The sequence below is a fragment of the Eumetopias jubatus genome, unplaced genomic scaffold, assembly GCF_037043125.1.
Source record: "Eumetopias jubatus isolate StellerSeaLion01/CBP00866 unplaced genomic scaffold, mEumJub1_p1.0 scaffold_5, whole genome shotgun sequence".
NCBI lineage: Eukaryota > Metazoa > Chordata > Mammalia > Carnivora > Otariidae > Eumetopias > Eumetopias jubatus.
This window is the reverse complement of record NW_028274811.1, coordinates 63864641-63892130: the sequence shown is the minus strand read 5'-3', so window position 1 is coordinate 63892130 and position 27490 is coordinate 63864641. Positions and strand designations below refer to the sequence as shown.

At 35.7% G+C, this 27490-nt stretch overlaps 1 protein-coding gene across 2 annotated transcripts in view; it reads left to right on the top strand.

Annotated features, from left to right (window-relative positions):
• The window catches only part of EDIL3 (EGF like and discoidin domains 3), a 410994-nt gene that overhangs the window by 244150 nt on the left and 139354 nt on the right, over positions 1 to 27490 (top strand). The gene's annotated exons all lie outside the window — the stretch shown is intronic.

Below are 27490 nucleotides of genomic sequence, written 5' to 3'. Positions count from 1 at the left end.
TTTCCCATTTTCCTAAAAGGAGAGCCCTGTATAGGGAACATGTCATGGGAAGCCTGCCTAGCAATGAGCGTCACTCTGAGGTGGTCAAGCACTAGCTCTCTGAATGCCCTGAAGAAGAAGTGATGTCTGAAGATATAGGCACCCTGGGACAAGAGACCTAGGTCTTGAAGTTGTATGTATGTGTGTGTATCCTTGCCTTCCTGTGTTGGCCAAGGAGCAACTAGATAGTCAGTTGCCTACAGGTTGAAAATGGAAGGAGACCTGGATGTGAACTAGATGTTGAAACTGATGACTGAAGCCTAAAATCTCCAGCAGAGATTTTGTTGAGGTCACCACATCTAAAAATACCCTTGAAAAGAAAGAAACTTGATTGATTATAGAAAGACATATTGAAATAGACCTTGAACTTAATTGGCACCAGTTTGTGTCTAGTGTCTTTCGATTATGTTTAATAAATATGTTTTCTTTGATTTAGTTTCATATTTATATAATCTTTATATTTAAACTCAGACTTCTCGTTGAACATGAAAGCAATAGTGACTTTCTTAACCCATCATATGCTCTGACATTATCCTAAAGAGATCAGAAAGAATCACTTAGGATATACTGTAAAATATGTTCTAATTGGGGTATTTGTTTTTACTGTATTGATTTGCAAGAGTTTATAATAATTTAAGGATCCTTAATCTCCCTACTGTTTCAGTGTCTAGGGATATGGTTCTGCTTTTTTGTGTGACTTCTTAGAATTGTTAGAAATCCAGAGTAAGAAAGAGCATTCTACCACAGTGATGCTGTAGTACTACACATTGAGAACTCAGAGTACTCTCTCACTACAGGGCACACAGAAACACCTGCAGATTACATGTAGTGCCATCTCTAAGCTGATTGAGGTTAGGATCCTGGGAATTGACAGTACATAGATTATAATCAATGTGCCCAGCATCCATTCTGGAGTAAGATTTATAAACTTTCTTCTGAACTTTTTGTCATGTCCCACAGGGGTACCCGTGGGTCAGCTCATGCCTACAGTTATGGCAGAGAGGCCATTTGTTTTGGCAGATATTTCAGAAGGAAGAGGAAAAGGAGAAAAATGGAGACTTAATGCTGGGTGGGTCAGAGGATACCATTAAAATGCTGGCGTCCTTGTGTTCAAATCCAAACTGACTTCACTCTAATCTTGGGTGTCCGCACTCATATTACTTCCCTTCTTCCACTATTTTCTTATATCTACTGATGGGTTAATTAGGTTTTGGTATATTTTAAAATTAAATCATTCTCAATGCCCTCCCAAATAATAAATAATAAAAGATATTGCAGAGGAATGGAATTTCCTAAATACATCTATACCAAAGTAATAAACTGTAAACACAAATAATAAACTGGGAGGTATTTATAACAAAGGTGAAAGGAAAATATTTCTTATCCTCAGTTTATTATGTTTTTTAATTCAATAAAATTAAACACAACAGAAGAAAGAAAACATCAAAAACATGAACAGAACTTTCCTACAAAGGAAGTAAGTAACCTGAAATTTATCATATTATAGTTGAGCTGTGTCTTCATCTTTATTCTTCAGTATATTTTGAATTTATAAGGCTTATAGGACCTTTGTGATCTGAAAAGTATAATTATATTGTAAACATCTACTTAGTGAGCGAGCACTACATATGTGAACAAAAAACCGGACTGACCGTGAATCACTCTGCTTCTTCCTCAGACCCCATATCCCTACCCCCTCTCATTTCACAAATGGAAATATAGATAAATGGAAACAGATGAAAAGCTAAGGAGGAGCAGAGGCTAGGTGGCAAACTTGAGAAAGAATATGGAAAAGAAAAATGAGAAGGGAAAGAGTCCTAGGAACCATCCCAGGAAACACACTCATGCACATTCTCTCTTTCTCTTTCTGTCTCTGCCTCTCTCTCTCTCTCTCTCTCTCTCTCTCTCTGCCGCCTTTGTGGGCAGAGAATTTTAAGGTAAAGGAGGTGACAAAAGAAAAGTTTATCAAAAGACATAAAAAGTTCCCATGAGACAGTTTTACTAGAGAGAGGCCCTTCCTTCTACATGTGCTTCTTACATAGTCTGTTCTTAACTCTGCTACCAGAGGGAGCCTTTTAAAGCAAAAGTCAATACACATCACCTAGCAGTTCAGAATCTTCTACTGACTTCTGATCTTACACTAAGTGAAACTTACAGTCCCCCTGGTTCCTGAGGCCAGTAGGACCTGCCTGTGCCTCTGCCCTATTTACTCACCTCTGTGACCACATCTCATGGGACTCTCCCTTGCTTGTGCACTATTTCAGCTGCACTGGCCTCCTAGCTATTCCTGGCACACACCTGGTGCAAACCTGGTGCGTCCTTGCCCTACAGCGTTTCCGTTCCCATCTCCCCTTTTCTGTAATACTCTATTATGATGTTATGAGTACTCCAATAGTTCTTTTGGATCTTTGCATAAAGGCATCCTCCCAATGAGGCTTTCCTCAGCCTCTCTACCTCCCTACGTCAACAAACCAAAACAACACCCACCCCTTTTTCTGTTACAGTTTTTCTCCTTAGCACTAATCATTAACATATCATATTTTTACTTATATATATTTTTTACTGACTATTCCTCCAATGAGTATATCCTCCATGAGGGAACAAGAGTACTATTGTAATCACATTTGACAGAAGAGAACTAGCAAATGGTGGTTGCTCAATAGACATTTGCTAAATAAATGAATGAATGAACCTAGCGTTCTGAGGTAAGTATAGAAATGGTATCTGATTTCTCAGTGTCCTCAACTACCACCAAGTTCTTTTTTACCTGACTTCCCATTTTTTGAGTAGTATTCTAAAGATGCTTTTGCCAGTGTAATGAAATATAATTTGGTATATTAACTGATACTCATAATCATACCACAAGTTGAATTGTTTTCCTTTGACTTTGATAAAATCTTCTATAATTCTACTTTGCAATAGGGTTAAGCAGATGGATTTTAAATAAGAAAAGTAAACAAAGACTCTGTTCCTCTATTTAGGCCACTTCTCTTTTTTTTTCAATATTATTTTATTATGTTCTGTTAATCACCATACATTACATCATTCGTTTTTGATGTAGTGTTCTATGATTCATTGTTTGTGCATAACACCCAGTGCTCCACGCAGAACGTTCCCTCTTTAATATCCATCACCAGGCTAACCCATCCCCCAACCCCCTCCCCTCTAGAACCCTCAGTTTGTTTTTCAGAGTCCATAGTCTCTCATGGTGCATTTCCCCCTCCGATTTCCCCTCCTTCATTTTTCCCTTCCTGCTATCTTCTTCTTCTTCTATTTTTTTTAACGTATAATGTATTATTTGTTTCAGAGGTACAAGTCTGTGATTCAAGAGCCTTAACACAATTCACAGCACTCACCATAGCACATACCCTCCCCAATGTCTATCACCCGGCCACCCCATCCCTCCCACCCCCCACCACTCCAGCAACCCTCAGTTTGTTCCTGAGATTAAGAAATCCTCACATCAGTGAGGTCATATGCTACATGTCTTTCTCGGATTGACTTATTTCGCTCAGCATAATACCCTCCAGTTCCATCCACGTCTTTGCAAATGACAAGATCTCATTCCTTTTGATGGCTGCATAATATTCCATTGTGTATGTGTGTGTGTGTGTGTGTGTGTGTGTGTGTGTGTATATATATATACCACATCTTCTTTATCCATTCATCTGTCGACGGATATCTTGGCTCTTTCCATAGTTTGGCTATTATGGACATTGCTGCTATAAACATCGGGGTGCTCCTACCCCTTCAGATCCCTGCATTTGTATCTTTGGGGTAAATACCCAGTACTTCAATTGCTGGGTTGGATGGTAGCTCTATTTTCAACTTTTTGAGGAACCTCCGTACTGTTTTCCAGAGTGGCTGCACCAGCTTGCATTCCCACCAACAGTGTAGGAGGGTTCCCCTTTCTCTGCATCCCTGCCAGCATCTGTTGTTTCCTGACTTGTTAATTTTAGCCATGCTGACTGGTGTGAGGTGGTATCTCATTGAGGTTTTGATTTGGACTTCCCTGATGCCAAACGATGTTGAGCACTTTTTCATGTGTCTGTTGGCCATTTGAATGTCTTCTTTGGAAAAATGTCCGTTCATGTCTTCTGCCCATTTCTTGATTGGATTATTTGTTCTTTGGGTGTTGAGTTTGATAAGTGCTTTAGAAATTTTGGATACTAGCCCTTTATCTGATATGTCATTTGCAAATATCTTCTCCCATTCTGTTGGTTGTCTTTTGGTTTTGTTGACGGTTCTTTTACTGTGCAAAAGCTTTTTATCTTGATGAGTTCCCAACAGTTCATTTTTGCCCTTGCTTCCCTTGCTTTTGGGGATGTTTCTAGGAAGAAGATGCTGTGGCTGAGGTCGAAGAGGTTGCTGCCTGTGTTCTCAAGGATTTTGATGGACTCCTGTCTCACATTTAGGTCTTTCAACCATTTTGAGTCTATTTTTGTGTGTGGTGTAAGGAAATAGTCCAGTTTCATTCTTTTGCATGTGGCTGTCCAATTTTCCCAACACCATTTGTTGAAAAGACTGTCTATTTTCCAATGGACATTCTTTTCTGCTTTGTCGAAGATTGATTGACCATAGAGTTGAGGGTCCATTTCTGGGCTCTCTATTCTGTTCCATTGATCTATGTGTCTGTTTTTGTTCCAGTACCATACTGTCTTGAGGATGACAGCTTTGTAATAGAACTTGAAATCTGGAATTGTGATGCCGCCAGCTTTACTTTTCTTTTTCAACATTCCTCTGGATATTTGGGGTCTTTACTGGTTCCATAAAAATTTTAGGATTATTTTTTCCATTTCTTTGAAAAAAGTTGATGGTATTTTGATAGGGATTGCATTAAATGTGTAGATTGCTCTAGGTAGCATTGACATCTTCACAATATTTGTTCTTCCAATCCATGAGCATGGAACATTTTTCCATTTCATTGCGTCTTCCTCAATTTCTTTCATGAGTATTTTACAGTTTTCTGAGTACAGATTCTTTGCCTCTTTGGTTAGATTTATTCCTAGGTATCTTATGGTTTTGGGTGCAGTTGTAAATGGGATCAACTCCTTAATTTCTCTCTCTTCTGTCTTGTTGTTGGTGTATAGGAATGCCACTGATTTCTGTGCATTGATTTTATATCCTGCCACTTTACTGAATTCCTGTATGAGTTCTAGTAGTTTTGGGGTGGAGTCTTTTGGGTTTTCCACATGAAGTATCATATCATCTGCAAAGAGTGAGAGTTTGACTTCTTTGCTGATTCAGAGGCCTTTGATTTCTTTTTGTTGTCTGATTGCTGTGGCTAGGACTTCTAATACTATGTTGAATAGCAGTGGTGATAGTGGACATCTCTGCCGTGTTCCTGACCTTAGGGGGAAAGCTCTCAGTTGAGAATGATATTCGCTGTAGATTTTTCATAGATGGCTTTTATGATATTGAGGGTATGTACCCTCTATCCCTATACTCTGAAGAGTTTTGATCAAGAAAGGATGCTGTACTTTGTCAAATGCTTTTTCTGCATCTATTGAGAGGATCATATGGTTCTTGTTCTCTCTTTTGTTAATATATTGTATCACATTGATTGATTTGCAGATGTTGACCAACCTTGCAGCCCAGGCATAAATCCCACTTGGTCGTGGTGAATAGTCCTTTTAATGTACTGTTGGATCCTATTGGCTAGTATATTGGTGAGAATTTTTGCATCCATGTTTATCAAGGATATTGGTCTGTAATTCTCCTTTTTGATGGGGTCTTTGTCTGGTTTTGGGATCAAGGTAGTGGTGGCCTCATAAAACGAGTTTGGAAGTTTTCCTTCCATTTCTATTTTTTGGAACAGTTTCAGAAGAATAGGTATTAATTCTTCTTGAAATGTTTGGTAGAATTCCCCTGGGAAGCCATCTGGCCCTGGGCTTTTGTTTCTTGGGAGATTTTTGATGACTGCTTCAATTTCCTTAGTGGTTATAGGTCTGTTCAGGTTTTCTATTTCTTCCTGGTTCAGTTTTGGTAGTTGATACATCTCTAGGAATGCATCCATTTCTTCCAGGTTATGTAATTTGCTGGCATATAGTCACTCATAATATGTTCTTATAGTTGTTTTTATTTCTTTGGTGTTGGTTGTGATCTCTCCTCTTTCATTCATGATTTTGTTGATTTGGGTTATTTCTCTTTTCTTTTTGATAAGTCTGGCCAGGGGTTTATCAATCTTATTAATTCTTTCAAAGTACCAGTTCCTAGTTTCGTTGATCAGTTCTACTGTTCTTTTGGTTTCTATTTCATTGATTTCTGCTCTGATCTTTATTATTTCTCTTCTCCTGCTGGGCTTAGGCTTTATATGCTGCTCTTTCTCCAGCTCCTTTAGGTGTAGGGTTAGGTTGTGTATTTGAGACCTTTCTTGTTTCTTGAGAAAGCCTTGTATTGCTATATACTTTCCTCTTAGGACTGCCTTGGCTGCATCCCAATTTTTGAACAGTTGTGTTTTCATTTTCATTTGTTTCCATGAATTTTTTTAACTCTTCTTTAATTTCCTGGTTGAACCATTCATTCCTTAGTAGGATGCTCTTTAGCCTCCATGTATTTGAGTTCTTTCTGACTTTCCTCTTGTGATTGAGTTCTAGTTTCAAAGCATTGTGGTCCGAAAATATGCAGGGAATGATCCCAATTTTTTGGTACTGGTTGAGACCTGATACGTGACCTAGGATGTGATCAATTCTGGAGAATGTTCCATGGGCACTAGAGAAGAATGTGTATTCTGTTGCTTTGGGATTGAATGTTCTGAATAGATCTGTGAAGTCCATTTGGTCCAGTGTGTCATTTAAAATCTTTATTTCCTTGTTGATCTTTTGCTTAGATGATCTGTCCATTTCAGTGAGGGAGGTTTAAAGTCCCCTACTATTATTGTATTGTTGTTGATGTTTTTTTTGCTTTTGTTATTAATTGCCTTATATAATTGGCTGCTCCCATGTTAGGGGCATAGATATTTTCAATTGTTAGATCTTCTTGTTGGATAGACCCTTTAAGTAGGATATAGTGTCCTTTCTTATCTCTTATTACAGTCTTTGGTTTAAAATCTAATTTGTGTGATATAAGGATTGCCACCCCAGCTTTCTTTTCCTGTCCATTAGCATGGTAAGTCATTTTCCACCCCCTCACTTTCAATCTGGAGGTGTCTTTGGGTCTAAAATGAGTCTCTTGAAGACAGCATATCGATGGGTCTTGTTTTTTAATCAATCTGATAGCCTGTGTCTTTTGATTGGGGCATTTGGCCCATTTACATTCAAGGTAACCACTGAAAGATATGAATTTAGTGCCATTGTATTGCCTGTAAGGTGACCGTTACTGTATATTTTCTCTGTTCCTTTCTGGTCTATGTTACTTTTAGGCTCTCTCTTTGCTTAGAGTACCCTTTTCAATATTTCTTGTAGGGCTAGTTTCGTGTTTGCAAATTCCTTTAGTTTTTTTTGTTCTGGAAGCTTTTGATCTCTCCTTCAATTTTCAATGACAGCCTAGCTGGATATAGTATTCTTGGCTGCATATTTTTCTCGTTTAGTGCTCTGAAGGTATCATGCCAGTTCTTTCTGGCCTGCCAGGTCTCTGTGGATAGGTCTTTTGCCAATCTGATGTTTCTGCCAGTGTAGGTAACAGATCTCTTGTCCCAAGCTTCTTTCAGGATTTTCTCTTTGTCTCTGAGACTCGTAAGTTTTACTATTAGATGTCGGGGTGTTGACCTATTTTTATTGATTTTGAGAGGTGTTCTCTATGCCTCCTGGATTTTGGTGCCTGTTTCCTTCCCCACATCAGGGAAGTTCTCTGCTATAATTTGCTCCAATATACCTTCTGCCCCTCTCTCTCTCTTTCTTCCCCTTCTGGGATCCCAATTATTCTAATATTTTTTCATCTTATGGTATCACTTATCTCTGGAATTCTGCCCTTGTGATTCAGTAGTTGTTTATCTCTCTTTTTCTCACCTTCTTTATTCTCCATCATTTGGTCTTCTATATCACTAATTCTCTCTTCTGCCTCATTTATCCTACCAGTTAGAGCCTCCATTTTTGAATGCATTGCACTGATAGCCTTTTTGATTCTGACTTGCCTAGATTTTAGTTCTTTTATTTCTCCAGAAAGGTTTTCTCTAATATCCTCCATGCTTTTTTCAAGCCCAGCTAGTGTCTTTATAATCATCATTCTGAACTCTAGTTCTGACATCTTACTAATGTCTGTTTTGATTAGGTCCCTGGCAGTTGGTACTACCTCGTTCTTTTTTTTGAGGTGCTTTTTTCCATCTTGTTATTTTGTCCAGAGGAGACTAGATGAATGAGAGAACAAAATGCTAACAGGGTAATGACTCCAGAAAAATATACACTAAGCAAATCAGAAGAGACCTAAAACCAGGGGAAAAGAAAGGGAAAAAAAGAAAAAAGAAAAAAAAAGAACGAAAAAGATTAAAAAAAAAAACCAGAATATGATCAGTTATGATCAGGTTGGTGCATAGATCAGTGCCACACACTAGATTTGGGGCATATTTTGGTCTAGAAGAAAGTGCCTCCCAAAATTTTAAAGAAAGAAAAACTTATATATGTACAAAAATAAGGGCAAATACAATGAAGGGTTGGAATATGAATGTAAAGATGAAAATTATAAAAGATTTTATAAAAGGAATTGATAAGTTGGTTGAAAAAAGAAAGAAGAGGATTTAAAAAAAATGGAGAGAATGTGATCAGGCAGGAAGCTAGAACAAAGCCATACATTAGAGATTTAGGGTATATTTTGGTCTGTTAGAAGAAACTGTATCCCAAAATTTTAAAGAGAGAACAACTTATATATACATATATGTATGTATATATATATATACATATATATATATATATATATATATACCAAAAATAAGGTTAACTATTATGAAGGGATAAAATATTACTCTAAAAATGAAAAATAAAAATGTTTTTTTTAAAAAAGAATTGATAAGATGTTGGTTGAAAAAGCAAAAAAGAAAAATTAAAAAAAAGAAAACTAAAAAAATTAACTTTGAAAGACTAAAGAATCATGGGGAAAAAGCCATGAATTCTATGTGCTGTATTCCCCTAGTGCTGGAGTTCTGCTGTTCTCATTGATTGGTGAACTTGTCTTGGCTTGCTGTTCTTGCTGGTCTTCTGGGGGAGGGGCCTTTTGTGGTGGCTCTCAGATGTCTTTGCTGGAGGCAGAATTACCCTGCTCAGGGTGGACTAAGTAATCTGCTCGGGTTTGCTCTTGGGAGCTTTTGTTCCCTGCAAGCTTTCCGCAGAGCTTTGGAGGATGAGAATGAAATGGCAGCCTCCCAATCTCCACCCTGGAGGAGCTGAGAGCTCGGAGCCCCACTCCTCATTGAGCCTCCAGAGAAAAGCACTCAATCACCTTTGTTCCCCGGTCTCCCGCACCCACCCGGCTTGTGACCAAGTGTTTTCTATCTCTGGCACTAACCCCTTTTGGAGTCTCCAAACCCAGCAGATCCCTGTGGTGCACTCCTGCGCCGCTCCTCCTGGCGGAGGAAGGTGAGTCTCCTCAGATCTGCCACTTGTTGGATCCCTGCTGGAGGAGCAGTGACCCAACTGTGCCACGGATCATGGTTAATGGCAACCCCGAGCTGAGAACACGCTCCTCGGCTCCATCTCTGCAGCCAGCTTCCCTGCTCTGATACCTGAGAGCTCTGCCACATTCAGGCACCTCTGGTCTTTGTGTGACCCCGAGGGTCCTGAGACCACACTGTCCCAGGGAGTGTTCCACCTCCAGCTTAGCCACTGGAGCGTCATCCCTCAGCGGAGCAGACTTCTAAAAGTTATGATTTTGTGCTCTGCTGCTCTATCACTTGCCAGTAGCAGCTGACGGAGGCTCCCCTCCCCCGCCATCTGTCTTCCCCAATATTGCCTCGGATTCACTTCTCTGCATGTCCTACCTTCCAGAAAGTGGTCGCTTTTTTGTTCAGAGAGTTGCTGCTATTCCTTTCTTTGATCTCCTGTTGAGTTCGTAGGGGTTCAGAATGTTTGATCCCTGTCTAGCTGAATTCCTGGGACCAGACAAAATTTAGGTCTTCTACTCCTCCACCATCTTGCTCCTACCCCCCATTTAAGCCACTTCTGCATGCAGACATCTTGATAATTTATCTTAGATCATTATTTATTTCTTATCCATTTCAAATATCAGGTAGACACATATGAATGCTCTGATCTAACTACTACCCCTAGTATGTCTTGAAAATATAAAAGTGGTAATTTTGGATATAACTCTTTAAGTGGTTTTGACAGACTGATCTCGATATCTGTGTGCATATAATCATAAAGATTTGTTTTTCTCAGATTTTTAACCTTTCTCTGCCTTTTCCTCATTTTTACATGCCCTTCAATTTTAAGCAATTTATTAAGACTACCTTTGCCAGTGTGGGTGATGGGCATTAAGGAGGGCACGTGATGTGATGAGCCCTGGGCGTTATACGCAACTGATGAATTATTGAACTCTACACCTGAAACTAATGATGTACTATATGTTGGCTAATTGAATTAAAATAAAAAGATTACCTTTGCCAGTGCAATTAAGTGAAATATTTTTAATATTAGTGATATACTACATTTTTAAAACCTAAATATATTTTTAAATTTTCAGTTAAACAATTAAAAGCAAGATGTTTAAGATACTACTTTAATAAATATTATTTAAAAATCTTATGTGAATTCTTTATCGTAATGTATGTATTTAATTAATATAGGTATTACACAGTTTTACTTTATAAGGAATAAATTTATACCTAACCCTCTTAAGACATGATGTCCAATTATGTAGTAATAATTATTATTATGCAAATCAATCACCTATCATATTCAGTAAATGTAATATTTCAAATGTTAATAGCAAAAGTTTTAATACTGGGCAAAAATCTGCCTGTATTTTTCCAGTAATTATTTGCTAATTATATTTGTAAGTAGGCTAAGGCAATAATACTTCTGATTTAAATATTTCAGTTTTAGATTTCCAGGTATTCTTCATACAGCTTATCACTTCCTTTGGCAGATCTCAATTTTTTTTAGCTTTATTTTTCATTTATTTATTACGGGGAGTTTAATTTTTATTATTTTTAAGTTAAGTTATATTTGAATGATATGTGAAAATCATTTAGACGTGCTCATACTATTTATTACAGTATTACAACCATTCTCCTAATTATAAAGTCCTAATTTATGTTTTCTTATTGTTTTTAAATGGTATAAGCTCAAGCGTTCAGCCATTTTCATACACAGCTTGAAAGGAAATGATGATGAACTGTAATGAGAAACCTATTCTCATAAGAAAATATATGCTTTGCTGTGTATGTTTAACAGAACGTGATGTTTAAAGTAAGTGCAATGGAAATTGATAGCACTTTAGTTAACTAATCCAAAAATAACTAGGATTGTTTTCATTGATTGGACTATATGGCCCACAATAGCCATATACAGTTCCCTGCTGGGTGTTTAAATGTGACTTGATTAAATTTCAGAAATGGCACTCAAATTCATTTTCATCACTGATACTATTTCTGGAAATTAAGATAGTTACCAAGGGATCTCTTATAACGCAACATCCCCAAACTATTATGCCAAAAAGTATTAAGACTTGGATGGTTTCAGAGAGTTTTATTAAAAATGAAAACTAAAATCTTCAACTGAGGATAAAGTGATGTTTCTAGAGTGTCATAATTGTCCAATTTTTTAAAAATTAAGCTTTATAATCTATCCTGTAACCCCTACCCTAAGAATTCTACCTATAAAGTAATAAAGACAGAGATGATGATACATGTGAACGTATTTTTAAAAATATAAATTAATATTTCCATATCTTCATTTTTTGGGCAGATGTAACTCTTTAAACCTTTGTTACAAATGGGCTAGTATGTATAAATACACAAACATATACAACATACACTATATAAATGTACGTGTGTATCTTTCCTTTTGATAGCAATGCTGCCAAGTACCTTTGTACAAGTACAAGCTTATGCAGTGAAAATTGTTAAAATATTTTATAGATAACTAAATTATGTGGTATTTATTTTTATATGCTCAACACTTAATTTTTGCTTTTGTAAATAACTAAACACCACTATATCACCAACTAGCTGTCATATGATAATGTTGATTTTAATTTAGACTTTTAACTTACTGTGTGCCAAACTGTCCTAAGTACTTTAAATATTGATTTATTTAACCCTCTTAACACTTTCTAGTGGGTTCTATTTATCACCGGCTCCATTTTACGGAGAAAACTGAGCATGCTTAGTAAATAATTTGCCTAAGTCAACAGGGCAAGTCAACTGTGGTCCTGGCCTTCCGTCCAAGCATTGCAGCTGCAAGAGCATGCACTTCTAAGCGTGATTGATACTGCTCCTTGTAGGATGAAAGGAGCACTGTTCATTACACTGTAGGCTGTAAGAACATTTGTACTTGAGGAGTGCCTTGGCGAGTGTTGGAAGAGTAGGAGGAAAGGGCACAGGCTTTGCATTCAGATAGAACTGGGGTATAAACTCTGGATCTTCCTCTTTGTAACTAAGTGTCTGGATAAATTAGTTGCCCTTTCTGGGCTTCAGAGTTTTCATCCATCAATGGAGTTAATATAACCATTTGGTTTATATAGATAGGTAGACTAAAATTAATAGCATATATAAAGTACTTAGTAAAATTGTAGATCAGTGAATTGCATTAATAAATGAAAGGACAGAAGGATCTTTGAGTTATTTGAAAAGCCGATACCAGTGATCCCATCTTTTCTGTTGTTATAATTTTGTGCGATTTTAATTTTTTGTATACTCAAACAACTAACCTATCTTTAGTAACTAACTATGTACTTGAGAACAACTTGTGTAGAGGTCAAGTATAATGTCTTGCATACCATGTTTTAGTAGTACACTAATTTAGGAAATTCTTGGCATTAATATAATCTTTAATAAACATATCAATCCAACCAAACCATTATAGGAGATAGGAGTTGCTTTGTTTTTTTAAAAAAATGACATCATCACGTATTTCTGAACCACAAACATCTAATTTCATTTTGTTTTTTTTTTTGGTGTAATGTTCAGTGATTCATTAGTTGTGTATAATACCTGGTGCTCATCACATCACATGCCCTCCTTAATGCCCATCACCCAGTTACCCCATCCTCACACCCCCCTCCCCTCCAGCAACCCTCAGTTTGTTTCCCAGTTTATCCATGTTTTTATGTTTGTAATTATGGTAAGCTAACACTGCTGTTTGATCAAGTATTTTAGTGAATGGTAAAGAGAAACTAATGGTGGAGTGAAAAATTCCAGTATTTTCTTACTCTAAATAGATGAACAAAGATTATAGTTTTGCGCCATATAACACTAAACTCCTACTCTGCTATGTCCAGGTACGACATAGATCCAAAAGCAAAATATAAACAAATTCTGATATAATATAAAGAATATTAAAAATAAGAGGTATTTATCAGGAAGTAAAATGAGAATTAATACACATATAAATTTAGTAAGAAAATTACAAAGTTCATTATTATAATATAGAAAATGTATTCATTCAATCATGTGATCAAATAAACTAGCCACAAATATTTACTGATTTTTTTTTCTTAACATAAGTGTGTACAGGTTTTGAGAACATATATAAATGAACTCATTCATTCACCAAATTGCATCCAATAGTAGCCACCCACCAGAGCTGGGGCAAAATGGTAATTAAAATAAATTCAGTTCCTGCTCTCCTGGAGTATATAGATTAGTGGGAGAGAAAAACAGGAATTATATAGTATCTAATTATAAAGCATGATGAGTGCTATGAATGAAAAGAAAAGGGAGCCATTACAGGAGTGCCTGTTCTGTTTTGGGAGTTTAAGGAAATGACATTTGAGCTGAAACCAGAAGAACATATAGTAGGTACCAAATGGAGAGTGATGGAGAGGGGAATTTTACAAGAAAGATGATATGCACAAGGATAAATATACCCTTTGTCCTTTAGAATCTCAATATTTAGTGGATGGTTTCAATTGCTGTGTAATCATCATGTGATGAGATTTTTAGAATGATCACTTACCTTTTAGGCCCTGACAATGTGGGGTCAAGAATAGTCGATGGCAAACAACATTTATATATTAAACATCCATCTCATTAGCTGTCATTTTGCGCAACCATAAAGGATTTTTAAAACCCTGAAGTAGTCTTTAACTTTTGTAAATATATCAAGAAGTCAAAGAAAAGCAAAAAAAAAAAAAGAAGAAGAAAAGTAAAAGAAATCAAAAAATCAACTTGAATCCTAGTTTTATTCCAGATTAAAAAAAAATGTGTTATGTTTTAGAAATTTGAAATGGCATGCTTTAGCAATGTTTTTGTCTTTTAAACCATCACCTGAGATAAATTTAAGAATACTTTCCTTGAAATACATAAAATTAGGAATTAATCTGGAAATCTAATAGGACAGGAGAAGGACAATTTGCCTCAAGCTGTCACCTTTTGCAAACATAATAAAAAATTAAGAAATTAACTATGGATTGATAAAAGGTATATATTCAGTATTAATTGTATAATATTATATCTAAGATACATAATATTTAAAGTCTACCCATAAATATATAGAGATATAAATGTAAATAACCATTACTACAAATACTCGAGTATAAATTATTATTTGAACTTAATTTCTCACAGTCTTTTTTAAAAAGATGTGACAATAAGTTTAAAAAAAAAAAAAGAAAAATAGTACCATGCAAGTATATCAGTAGCCCTCAAGGAAAGAAATGGTTCCAACATTACTGCAGGATGAAGTCTTTGCAACAATAAACACAAAAAATTGACTCAATGACAAAACCGAATTGGATTTTCTGTGTCTGACATGCAAGTTCCATCTTCAATCACATGCCTCTGGGTATATTTTTCCAAATGTTGCCCAACAGTTTTGTGCAGACATATCACTTTGAAAGTTTACCTGTTGTACCTTAAAGGGATGATCTAATAAAGGAAAGATAGAAAAAAATATCTGCAAAATGCTCAAATAGACCCCCGGGACTTGTTAAATTCCTCTAACAAATTGAATCAGATTCTCATTACCTGACGGTTTTGTACTTGATTGCAAATAATTACTGAAACATCCAGTAAGATCTTCTTGATTTTCAAATTGTATTAACATTCCCATTCTCTGCTGAACTGCATATGATCAGGGGTTAACGTTTAGTCTGGCATTTATACTCCAGGAAAAGTGCATTCTAGTATTTCCTAAGTCAAAGATGAAGTATGCAGAGATCGGGAGCAGGACAACTTGATTTCATCCTCATAAAATTTAAAATTGTATGGCTGAAAAATATTGTATTTTTCTCAGACTGAAAATATCAATCTTTTCAACCATCACTGTTCCTCCCCTTGTAAAAAATTTTTTGGAAAAAGAAAAGATAAAAGGAAGAACCCAAATAAAGTCTATACAATATAGAAAAAAAAATCTGGGCACCTGGATATCTCAGTGGGCTAAGCATCTACCTTCAGCTCGTGCTTGCTCTCTCTCTTTCTCAAATAAATAAAATCTTTAAAAAACAATCTATAACGAAACCACTAGAAAAGAACTCATCTGATGAATTTATACTTTGAACATGGTTAAAACGTAATTTGTGGGCTAGTCATTATCCTCTACACATGTTAACATGGCATTATGAGGTGCTTAGGTAAAATTTAGGGTTTGAATTATCAAAGTGGGTATAAAATGGTAATTTCATAATGGAGAAATTTGAGGCAGAAACCACAATGGTCTCTCCCTTTATCACATCCACCAAACAGCAGAAACAAATTCTTTTCTCAAATGCGAGAAAGGAAAGAATATAGATGATTTCTGATCTTTTGCACAATTTTCCACGATTTCCTGAAATCCCAAGAGTTTCAAATAGCTGCAATAAAATTTTACTGGCAAGAATGGAGCTAAGTTGGGCAGAGATAGCAACAACTGGCATGACCCTAGTCCTAGTTTTCAACCAAATCAGAGACTTGAAAAATGATGGCTTCCAGCAGCATGTAAGACAGAGAGTCACATACATGTTTTAAGTGTCATCTTCAAAGCTATCTTCTTCAACTGAAGGATAGGAACACAATAGATCCCTTTCTAACATAAGGCATACTGAAATGTAGGCACAATTGGCACACCCTGGTAAGCTAGTTATTAAAATGCCGATGATAGCTTAAGGAAGCATTGCTAATTAAGATTCAGATTTAGGGATCAGATGAGAATGGTGAAGTGGCAAAATTGAAGGGAGATTGCTAAAGATCGAATTTAAGGCAGGTAAAGAAATTCTATCTGCAATGGTACCAAAAAATGAAATAAAAGCAAAATCAGAAAAATAGAGAATAAAAACTTGAGAGAGCAAGGAAAAGAATTTTTCCAAAATAAAAGCTGGTCAAGGAAATGGATACTTAAGAAAAGATGTTTTAATTTGGAGCCTCAAGCCATTAATGGCCCTTAAATAATTACAGTGGGTGGTAGAAGAGAATGCCAGATTGTAGCTATTCCAGACTGAGCAGGTGTTGAATGAGAAATAATAGCCACAGACGTTCCTCCCAGGTTATGGTGCACTCTGCTTTGAGCATATCTTAAACCCCAAAGAGCCATTAAGGTGGCCAAGGACCTAAAAATAAATTTCATAATAGTTACCTTAATAGCTTCATCTGGTCAATAATACACATTCTTTTTAGAATTCTAAAGGGAATGGACACATAAAGTATCAACTTAAAAATAAATTGAATTTGAGGACTATGGTTCTATAAAAAGAAGTACAGCCAGAGCAAAGTCAGTAAATCCGATACTAAAATTCAAGGAAAACAGGAGCAGAGACAGAAAATAAACTCTTCTGACAAGAAAAATGGATAGAACTATAGTTATATAAGGAAGCCTATAAATACTCAGCACTATTATCTAACTACAAAATACCAAGAAATTGAACTGCAGCTCTTAGCTCCAAGAAACCCAAGGATATTGTGGTTGTTTGTTCAAAATAAAATTCCCTTTATATTTTCTCTGGTACACTCAGGCAGACACACAATTTTTTAAACATCCATAAAATGACTATTTGGTATATAAATATTGCTTCATATCCACTTGGCAGTAACTTAATAATACCGTTTCCTTTCCCATTAGAATTATTCATGGATTCTACTATTGTGAATAGTTTTCAGTTTAACAGAACGTGAGCACTTTCCAACAGGGATTAATATAAGGATGTTCTTGGTCCCACCCTTTGAGGTGCTTCATTCAGTTTTTAACCAAAGGTACAGAGCCCTCAAAGCATGGATGGAGAGAGTTCAAGGTGTCTGCATCTGTTGATAAGAAAAGCAAAATGGCTACCTGCAATGTAGAATTTCCATCAATTATGTTGATGGAAAAATGTTGGCAACAAAAGATCAAAATATTGACAGTACCAATGACTTTTTCACTGATAGAAATCACAGAAATTTTTATACCACAGTCTACTTGTTGCTCATATCTGAAAAAAATATTTATATTTTTTATTAATATGAAACTATAGTAGACCTCCCACTAACTCAGTTATTTAATGTGTTAATAGATAAGCACATATGTTACTATACTATTTTTCAATAGTTTGGTAATTACATTGCATTTCTGTGTATTTCATTTTATACACTAAGCAGAATTATTCTGAGGAGAGCCTCTAGTCTTCACCAGACTGATAAAAGGGTCCAAAGCATAAAAAAGTTTCAGAACCCTGAGTTAATGGCTTATTGGTTTCAAAATATATTACTTTCCTCCTGTATAATATGGCTGAAGCTTTTGGAAATAAAAGCTATTAATGAGCCATTTTCATTGAATGTCTATTCCTGGCCTTTCTGCTGAGTTTTTGATCTCTAGTTCCATGTGTAAAAGCATGTAAGTAAAATAGCAGAACATGATACTGTTAAGCCACATTTTTGTCATTGGGTTTACAGAGGTTTTATTAGCAGTGTTTTTTTAATCCCAAAATAAGTTTACTTATTTATAAAGTAGATACACAATTTCAGTTAATGCATGCATTACAAAATATACACAAAAATAATATTTTAAAGCATAAACAAAGATGAATAAATAATATGCTTTTACATTTACATCTTGTCTTATTATACACCATTTCACATGGCACAAAAAGCCTATTTTGCTCTAAAATAACAGTATTTTAGAGAAAGCAATATCATAAGATGTGCTTCATTATTTTTAATCCTTAGATTAACGCTGAGAAAAGCAAATTTTAGATCGTATCAATACTAGATCTCAATGGCTATCAAAGCTGAGAACAAAACCACTAAAACAAGTAGATCCAGTGGAGGATGAGACTACAGCTGCACTCCCAGAGTCATCACACCTTGGTCCCAACCTGTACTTTTCTGCAAATGGTTTTATGAAATCAGCTAGTAAATTTCTTTCCCTAATGTCAATCAGATGTTCCTTTTTTAATTCAAATATAATTAATATGTAGTGTTACATTAGTTTCAAGTGTACAATATGATGATTCAACAATTCTATACGTTGCTCAATGCTCATCAAGATAAGTGTACTCATGATGACCTAAATTCCACATATGAATGAAATCATATAGTATTTGTCTTTCTCTGATTTATTTCACCTAGCATTATACCTTCTAGGTCCATCCATGTTGTTGCAAATGACAAAATCTCATTCTTGTTTATGGCTGAGTAATATTCCAGTGTGTGTGTGTGTGTGTTTGTGTGTGTGTGTGTACCACACCTTCTTTATCCATTCATCTGTCAGTGGACACTTAGGTTGCTTCCATATCTTGGCTGTTGTACATAATGCCACAATAAACATAGAGGTGCATATAGCATATATCTTTTCAAATTAGTGTTTTCATTTTCTTTGGGTAAATACCTAATAGTGGAGTTACTGGATTATGTGATAATTCTAGCTTTGGTTTTTTGAGAAACTTCCATACTGTTCTCCACAGTGGCTGTACCAATTTGCATCCCAACATTGCCCGAGGGTTCCTTTTTCTCTGCATCTTCCCCAACACTTATTTCTTCTTGTTTTTTTGATTTTAGCTATTCTGAGAGTTGTAAAGTGATATCTCATTGTGGCTTTAATTTGCATTTTTCTGATGATTAGTGTTGTTGAGCATCTTTTCATGTGTTTGTTGGCCTACTGTATATCTTCTTTGGAAAACTGTTCACATCCTCGGCCCATTTTGATTGGATTATTTTGTTTGGTGTTGAGTTGTATAAGTTCTTTATATATTTTGGATATTAACCCCTTATTGAATATATCATTTGCAAATATCTTCTCCTATTCAGTAAGTTTTCAGTCATTTTTTTGGTGGTTCCCTTCACCGTGCAGAAGCTTTTTATTTTGGTATAATTCCAATAGTTTAAGTTTGCTTTTGTTTCCCTTGCTGGAGGAGTCATATCTAGAAAAATGTTTCATGGGCTGATGTCAAAGAAATTGCTGCCTATGTTTTCTTCTAGGAAATGTATGGCTTCATGTCTTACGTTTAGGTCTTGAAACTATTTTGAGCTTATGTTTGTGTATGGTGTAAGAAACTGGTCCAGTTTCATTCTTTTACTGTCCAGTAGCTGTCTGGTTTTCCCCACGCCATTTGTTGATGAAACTTTTTCTGCATGGTATGTTTTTCCCTCCTTTGTAGTAGACTAATTGACAATACAAAAGCGGGTTTATTTCTGGACTCCATTCTGTTCCACTGATCTAGGTATTAGTACCATATTGTTTTAATCCTACAGCTTTGTAGTATATGTTGAAATCTGGGGTTACGATACCTTCAGCTTTGTTCTTTTTCAGTGGCTGCTCAAGGTCTTTTGTATTTCTGCTCAAATTTTAGGATTATTTGTTCTAGTTCTGTGAAAAATGTTGTTGGTGTTTTGACAGGGAGTGCATTAAATCCATAGATTGCTTTGGGTAGTATGGATATTTTAACAATACTGGTTCTTTCAGTTCATGAATACATCTTTCCATGTGTTTGTGTCATCTCCCATTTCTTTCAAAAATGTTTTATAGTTTTTTCAATATAAATCTTTCACCAACTTAGTTAAACCCATTCCTAGGTATTTTATTATTTTTGGTGCAAATGCAATGGGATTGTTTTCTTAATTTCTCTTTCTGCTACTGAATTATTAGTGTATAGCAGTGTTGAGTTTTTATTGAACCCATTCCTGCTTCTCACCAGCAGTGCAGATTTAGAAAGTTTGTAACACTATGATATATTCTAAGTTACCTGTGGACACTAAACTGTTTTTAAAAGACAAGGAAAAAGAGAGAAACTAAAAAATATCCCTCTAGGAGCTACTGTCTGAAGTTGAGCACATTCACTTTGCTTTTTACCAGGGTCTTTTAAATTTTCTTAAAATCAGTTATTATCTATGTAACAGTTTATAATCAGTTCAGTTGTTTGTGTTGCCAATGCCATATACATAGCTGCTGTGGAAGAATGGCACTCCAGTGTATGAGTTAAGGAAAAAGTGCTAGTCATGCCCAATCTTAGCACCAAATACAAACTAAATGGGGATTACTCATTACCTGGAGTGAGGGGGGAAAGAATGTCAATCTATTAACTTAGTGATATTTTCACTAGTGTGAAATATCTATTTCAAAGCATCAGAGTATTGTCACTAAACACATAATTAAGACTATCTTTGAATTTAGTTCTTATGTTAGAATATACTTATTTGTGGAATTATTTTAAGCAGTATACACTTTCCATTTCCTACAGTTCTAACATTTATTTAATCTTCTTGCTTTAAGGAGGATAAGTTTGCACAGATCTCTGAGCGCTAGACTGAAATAAAAAGGTGGAAATGACTGGTCATCTAATCACCTAGATTTTTTGCAGTATGACTGTGGCAATAGCATTATGCTAGATGCTAAGAAAACTATCAAAATATATAACAGAGTCATTGATATTAAGATATTTGAAATATAGCTCTGATGTGCTTTCTCTGGCTTTTTGATTACAAAAAAAAAAAAAAAGAAAGAAAGAAAAGAAAAGAAAGAAAGACCCACTCAATTTACCTTATTAAGAGAGCTATATTCAAGATTACATGTGATCCAAAACTATAAAGAAGGCTTGTGTATTCCTTGGGCTTCTATCTTGCTTTCTCATTCTCTTATTCTTGTTTCCAGATCTCTCATAGCATTTTTCTTTTCCCTGTTTTACTCTGTTTTCTTCTTTGCATGAATAATGAATTTTAACTTACCTAGTATCCCTCAGTTATAATAATATTTTTACTTGAGGTACCTTTTTTTAATGAATAATAAACAGTGCAATGGATTGTACATGAAAAGGTTACTTACAGCACAAAATAATCAGCTTATAATTGTGCCTGAGAAGAAAAGCAATTCATTTAGTATATCTAAACTCTTCTTCCTTACATAGCAAAATACCAGCTTTTTATACACATTTAACCTTTTGAGTAGTCAGATGGATTTCATCATAGGAGTTTAGGTGAGTTCATTCATTATGCAGAACACTACAAAAGTCCCCATAGAGCTATTAACTGCGTTCTTCTGGTGCTTGTTCTAACTGTAAAAAGTAAAACAATTTTTTCATGTACTGGGGGTAATGGCATTGAGAGTGAAAATATTTCAAAGTAATATATAAAATTCTGCCCAATTAAATGGACAAGCCAGTAATAGGGAAAAAAATCATTTCCCCAGTCTTATATTAAGCCCTTAGATTTTTGTATTCTGATATGACCTGGAAGAAGTAATTTTGTAGCACTGGCTTAACTGTACCAACTGTAGAACTGCCTAGTTGTAGTTCATTTGGTAATATTAGGAATACAGGAATAAGGAGTTGTTTAAAAAAACTGAAAAGATAAACTTTAAGAGGAAAAATAAACAGAAATCATGTACATTTCCTCAATTCTAAAATACATGCCCTTTTATTTAAACATATTAGCATCTCTGAAATTGGGATACATCTTAAAATCATGTTATTGGTACATAAGATAATGGTACACAGTAGTGGGGCGCCTGGGTGGCTCAGTCATTAAGCGTCTGCCTTCGGCTCAGGTCATGATCCCAGGGTCCTGGGATCGAGCCCCGCATCGGGCTCCCTGCTCTGCGGGGAGCCTGCTTCTCCCTCTCCCACTCCCCCTGCTTGTGTTCCCTCTCTCGCTGTGTCTCTCTCTGTCAAATAAATAAATAAAATCTTTTTTTAAAAAATGTTACACAGTAGTAAACAATAATGGAATTTTTGTCTCACTGAACTCTATTAAATTAACAATAACACAGAAATTTAGGTAACATGACCATTCAAAAAAATTTACTACTAGCAGGCATTTATAATTTAAGCTAAGAAATCCAAGTAATGATTTTTAAATCCAGAGAATACAAATATGGATTAATACTAAAGCAAGTGATGCATGATTTCAGATTATCCAGTTGTATTTCCAATAGTGAGTAGAAGCTTCCCATTATTTAGGTAAGGCCTTATGTGTAGAAGCTAGTGTATCTGCCCACAGATTACCCTACCCAAATGTGGAGATGTGTTTAGAATAATTTAAAATCAATAAGATCATCATACAAGATTTCTTTCTCTCTCTCTCTCTGGCTCCCTCTCTCTAACACACACACACACACACACACACACACACACACACACACACACCTTTATTAGAAAATACTTGTAATTCAATTACCTTTTTCTAGGCACAATTATCTTTCAAGTTGTTTCTAGTGAGTATCTCTATGTGCTTAGCAATAGGTGATACCATCCCTGTAGTCCACTCGGAAAACTATTGACATTTCACTTGTTTTGAATGACCCTTCCATGTTGCTTAGACATTTTTTTATCTGATTGTAAAAGTAATATAGATAGATAGATGATAGACAGATAAAAGAATACTTGGAAAATATAAAATTAATGTTTTAATTTCTTTTCCTTCGGAATTTGAGTCCATTTAAATCCATCAGAGGTAGCATACTGCCAAAGGCTTTTTTTTTAAAGGCTGTACATATAGTATTTATTTATTGTTACTGTATTCTTTCTGGCCTGTGTCTTCCATGTGCATAGTTAGCCAAACCCCCTTTCAGATCTAAAGTCTTTCAAGAATAGATATTGTTTCAGGGTGCCTGGGTGGCTCAGTCATTCAGTGTCTGCCTTTGGCTCAGATCATGAGGGTCCTGGGATCGAGTCCCAAATTGGGCTCCCTGCTCTCCCACTCCCCCTGCTTGTGTTCGCTGTCTCTCACTGTCAAACAAATAAATAAAATCTTAAAAAAAGAATAGATATCTTTTCTTCAGTGTATTTCCTTTCCTCATTCCCAAAATACCTGTGTGGATAAATCTGGCATTTGACAGCAGTTGAGTGGCTAAGATTTCTTCAAGTTTTTTGTTTGTCTGTTTTATTTATTTAAGTTATCTCTACACCAATGTGGGGCTCAAACTCAGACCCCAAGATCAAGAGCCACATGCTCCTCCAACTGAGCCAGTCAGGGGCCCCTTCTTTTTGAGTTTTTAATAAGAATTTGAGGGAGAGACACATAGAGGCCTTCATCTGTTTTGATTAACCAAAAAAAAAAAAAATGGGAAGCAGATTATCACTTATTTAAATATAATGAACAGACCACTAGATACATTTAATCCAAATTTAAACTGAGTTTTAAAGAAAAACAAAAATTTCTAGGATTGGTTTTACACTTTTTAACAGCCTGTAAGTAAAATGGAGTGACTGTTTTGCATTCTAGTCACAGCTCCTCTGCTCCCAAGAATATAATCATACATACAGTTTTTGAAATTCCAGGAACTGGCTAGCCAAGTAAATTGTCTACAAGGCTGCTTTTATTACTGGTTGAAATGAAATTTTTTTTCAGCCTTCCATCTTAATCAGAGGGTATTGTTAAAAGTTAAAACCTGCAAAAGTCATGTTTCAGTTAATAATGTTATTAATTAGTCATGTTCACTAGAAATTGGAGTTAAAACTGAATTTTAAAATGATTGCAAGGTGTGTGGAGTAAATATAATTGATTTATTTTCCTCATGTTTACTTTTTAATTTGTTAGCACAGATAATGAATCTTGGCTCTATATTAAAGTGAATATGACAGAAAGGAGAACATACTGAGGAAATTCAAGTTTATGAGCATATGAATGTTTAATCGGTGTTTGCTTATTTGTTCTAAGGATTATTGTGCACCTAAAATACAAAGCTATTGGAAACAATTAATATCAACTACAGAAATAATTCTGGGTTATGACACAAAGTTCTTGATAGAGTAATAATAAAATTTTGGAAATTATAAATAAACATTTACCTTTGTATCCTAAGTTAGACAAGGATACTTACCCAGATGCTAATTTCATGTTGGAAGATGTCAGCATTGAAAACAATTGCTTCCACAGTTTATCCTGAGGCATTTGTTAAGTGGAGAAGAATACCCTATGCTATAATTGGCTTTCTTATAAGTGAAAATATAAAAGCTGTTCCTATATTGCAGGGAGAAAATAGATAGTGAGAGAGGAGAGAAAAAATAAAGCTCTGGAAGTCCCTGAGGTAGGCAGTTTGCCATAGTCCTCTGCTGTGGATAAATTTTTAAAATGATGCTAACTTTAAATTAGCTTCTACTAAGCTACTCTTAGTTGTATAATCACTTTGAACCCTAAAAGACCAAGGCATGAAATATAATGCCTCTGCCTTGCATAAAAAAGCTCAACATATATTTGTTAAATGTTGAATGAATAACAGTCTGTGTTGAACCTTCAGTCCACAAGTCATGGCAGAAACAATGACGAGGAACACAGAGTGAGTTAGGTCACTACTGTCTGTCTTTATAAACATCATGGCCAGGTTCTCTGCTCATCATTTTTCATCACTTCTCCACACTGCTTAAGGCATATGCAGCAAACAGAATGTCCCAGCACACTGTATCACAACGTTTATCGTGACCCTTTGGTAATAGATACATCCGAGGCCAAATCCTGGCTCTTTGACTTTAGGGGAGTTACTTAACCTCTCTGAGCCTCAGTTGCCTCAATTAAAATTGAGAGTGAAACTACTATTCATTGGGCTATTTTGAGGCTGCAATTCCTGATGTATTTTTCTTTGCAATACATATGTGCAGGGTTCATTTTTATTCTTCAGTAATGTCTGTGAGAGAAAAGAAAGATCTATACCTTTGGAAAGGGAACAGAAAAAAATGGAATGTTCATCTAGAGGGAATTGCAGTGTTTAAATATTACTTCTCTTGGTATTGGAAGTGGAAAACAGGTAAAGTGAGCTTGAAATAATAATGAGTAAAATACAACAAGTGTTTGCATTGCTGCATAGAGAATCACTCTAAAGAGGGATACTCTCTGTTATCATGAGCCTCAGATGAATTAACCAAATATGTTTTTGAGCACCTCTTACTAACAGGCACTATGGAAGGTGCAGGCAATAACATGGTCCAACACACAGGACCCAATAACCCTTGTCCTGGAAGAATTTCCAATCTACTATGGAAGAAAGATTAATAAATTCATAAATGCATGAAAAAGTATTATTAAATGCAAAGTTTTATTTGTGATATAAGTATGCTTACAGTCTTTTTGGAACCCCAAATTGTCACAGTTAATTCAATTTGAGGGAAGGGTAGGACAGGGAAGAAAATGACAGGGACATGAGCTGCAAAAATACTTCATATGCTGCCATCTAAATAAAATTCAGTCCAAGATAAATTTCAAGCAGCCAGGAGGATGGCTTTTACTTTTTGAGCAATGTGGATCCACTGGAAGAAAATATAACCAAAAGAGTGAAAATGGGGATGCCTGGGTGGCTCAGATAGTTAAGCATCTGCCTTTGGTTCAGGTCATGATCTCAGCGTCCTGGGATCGAGTCCCGCATCAGGCTCCTGCTGGGCGGGGAGCCTGCTTCTCCCTCTGTCTGCCACTCCCCCTGCTTGTGCTCTCTCTCTCTCTCTCTCTCTCTCTGATAAATAAATAAATAAAATCTTTAAAAAAAGAGTGAAATGGTCAGGTTTTCAGAAAGTTTATTCAGAATTCAATGTGTAGGATCAGTGAGGGGGACTCCATCCAGTAGAGGGCAGGCAGACGGGCAATGAGACCCCCAAGCTTTGGCAGTACCCTGAATGAGACAAGAAAAGGCAAATAGGAGAATTGCTTAAGCAATGAAATTAGCCACAGGATTTAATAGCTAATATAGTGAATAACATTTAAACATTTATTTACAGATTGATTTTAAAATATCAATCTGTGCTGTTTTGAAGCATTTTCCAGACAGAACCTTCTGAAACACCTGCTAGTGTTTTCAGTTCTCACTCTATGCAACCCTAAGACAGATAGTAATGAAGCGAGAAAGTTGGAAGTTTAGACCCAGACCCTCAAGGGCTGCTCAGCACCCAGGGTGTAACACCTGGGATAATGCCATCTTTCTAATCTATTGCGTACTCTAGACTCCGGCACAGTGTCATTCCGTTATTAAGACAGCTTGATGTACTTAGGAAACTGCTGGCCCATCTCCTCTTGCTCTGTCACTTGTTGGTACACACTGAGTGAGGACTCACAAGCAGTCCTTCTGCTAAAATTCAGAGCCCTGAGGAATACAGTTGTTTATTATTACCATTATTCTGCTACTGATACATTTTTCATATTCTTCAACTTAGTGCTTACTATATTTAACCCTTAACAGCTTTCAGAGAGTGAAGTCAGACTTCAAAGAGATCACATTTGTGACATTTCTCTATGACAAAGAGCCATATGTAAATAAATTATGCCCTACTTTCAGGTGGTCAAATTATCTTTGTTTTCTAATTCTACTGCTCTATTTTCAGTAAGAAAAAAATTTCCCTCTTTCAGTCAAGAGGGCACTTGGCTATCTCCAAGAAAAAAACAAAAGCAAGAAGATGCAAGAATTTTGAATAGTGCTTCTCTCTGAAAGTGGAAACTCTAGTCATGAATAAGTAATTAGTAATGAGAAAGAAAAACATAGCATTTCTTAGGTGATTCCATGCAGTGACATCTGTGTGATCTGAGTTAAAAAGCAAACAAAAAACAGAACCCTGAACTCAGGTGTTACATTAACAACCATTATCATAAAGATAAGATACTTAAAGAAGTAGTGTTGATATTACCAAGCTTCCTTCTATCCCCTTTTCAACCAGTGGTGAGCCTAGCATTAGGGACTACTGAGGTTGATGACTTGAGGAAAGGAAACTGCAAAAGAAGAGATAATCACTCAGTTCTTCAGAGATTTTAAGTGCATATTTGCTGCCCTGCTGACTTCTGTGCCAAAATGTAAGCTGCTTCTTTATATGGAACAAATAAGCCAGGATGTTTTATGGCATCCTCTGAAGTTTTTTTTATCATGTGCTTTTGATACCCCCTGTGCAAAGATGTACATTTTCTGAGTTTATCTTCCATTTCTTTTTTGTTGTTTTTTTTTCTGAAACTGTCTCTTCATTTTACTTTTTTTATGTGACACTTCATAAGAAACCAGTTTTCATGCGTGGTTTT